This window comes from Zingiber officinale, chromosome 1A (genome assembly GCF_018446385.1).
Source record: "Zingiber officinale cultivar Zhangliang chromosome 1A, Zo_v1.1, whole genome shotgun sequence".
Lineage (NCBI taxonomy): Eukaryota > Viridiplantae > Streptophyta > Magnoliopsida > Zingiberales > Zingiberaceae > Zingiber > Zingiber officinale.
Window position 1 is genome coordinate 126,788,622 of NC_055987.1, and position 1,608 is coordinate 126,790,229.

At 35.7% G+C, this 1,608-nt stretch overlaps 1 non-coding gene across 1 annotated transcript; it reads left to right on the forward strand.

The window, feature by feature from the left end:
- Nucleotides 1-357: 357 nt before the first annotated feature.
- On the forward strand, nucleotides 358-519 carry LOC122039411. Its single transcript, XR_006128224.1, has one exon. It is a non-coding gene; the product is annotated as a U1 spliceosomal RNA (small nuclear RNA).
- The last annotated feature ends 1,089 nt before the right edge of the window (nucleotides 520-1,608 follow it).

Consider the following 1,608-nt stretch of genomic DNA (forward strand, 5'->3'; position numbering starts at 1 on the left):
TCGGATCGACCTCGAAGCCGAGCTTCAAAAATCGAAAGCGAAGCTAGAACCCAGAGCCGCTTTCTTCCGCAAGATCGAGGAGGCAACCCTAGAGGAAGACGAACGATCTATGTTCCTGGGCCAGAATTTCTCCGATCGAGGGAAAGAAGCGAGAACGGAGGGAGGACTGAGGAGAGGGAGACGGAGAAAGGAGGAGATCACGGCGGGCGTAGAGCTTCGGATGGAGATCGTCGGTTGGACGGTGGACGATAACGATGGGTTAGTTGCAGCATTGTATTTTAGTCCCACATCGGGAAGCTATCGATGGCGAAAGAGAGCCGAGGTGCTTAAGAGAGCACCCTGGTCCGACGTTAAACCATACTTACCTGGACGGGGTTGACGGACGATCAATAAGGTTCGTGGCCTAAGTCAACGGCTTCCATTGCACGTTGGAGGAGCGTTGGTTTACCATCTCCCTAAGTGGGAGAGTGGACGTCATAATTTGTGATAGAGGGGGATTCGCGCCTGCGCGGCCCCTGCAATTTTTAAGAATTAAATATTTCTAACTACGTCAATATAAGTGAAACTACGCTTTTGCACTTGCTTTCGCAAATCTATTTAAATTTGATTGGCTATAGTATGTGTTCATTTATTTTTTCCAATTCTTTGCGTATTAACTCTTGTTTACAGATTTTGTCCATTTTTTGTTTATTAATGAAAATCAAATTCTTATAGAATTATGATCTTTAAACTTAGGTGACGTTAAATTGTGATAGAAAATGAGGAGAAAACAAATAGTATGATTAGAGAGAATAAAAATGGAAAAAGTGATATAAAAAAAATAATAAATATATTTTAAAAAAATTCTATTTTTATTTTTATTTTTTATGAAAACTTAAGAAGAAGTGAGTTTTATTTTAAAGTTTTAATTTTATTTTAATTAATTAAATATAAAGATTGGAAATAAATCTATTTTTTATTTCCAAATTCTTAATTGCATGACAAATAGTTGAACGCAAGTAAAAAATAAAATAAATATATTCTTTCATTATATACTAGACGTCAATTAAAAAATAAAATAAATATATTCTTTCTACCATTATTTGATCTGCTATTTTTTTTATATGATATCAATTCTTTTATTTTGTTCTAATATTTTTTTATAGGAGGGCTTTTATGGAATTTTGTAGGGAGATTATAGGAGACAAGAATGGAGCCACTTATGACCTACCCGGGTTATAGACGGGGCACCGACAATTTAGAACTTGCAGGGGGAAAACGTTGAGAAAAAGTAGAATAAAAGCTCAGGGGCTATACATTTTTTGGCCCCGTTATTGGATACATGCAAATAAATTGTTGGATCGATCACACGTGAGAGAATGATAAATTATGGTGTTTTCAAAATTTTATTTTTCAATTTTTAAAAACAGAGTAAAATATGTAGCGAAAAGTTAAAAACAAAAGTTAACACCAGAAAATACAAATGGTTTACTTAGTTCGGAGCCTTCGGTGACTTCTACTCCAAAACTCAAGTCCCGTGGACCTATCGATGAATAATTCATTAAAAACCTCTTCCGATACCTCCGGAAGAGGGAATCAAAAACAGAAAATAATTCGGATAAGTGAAAC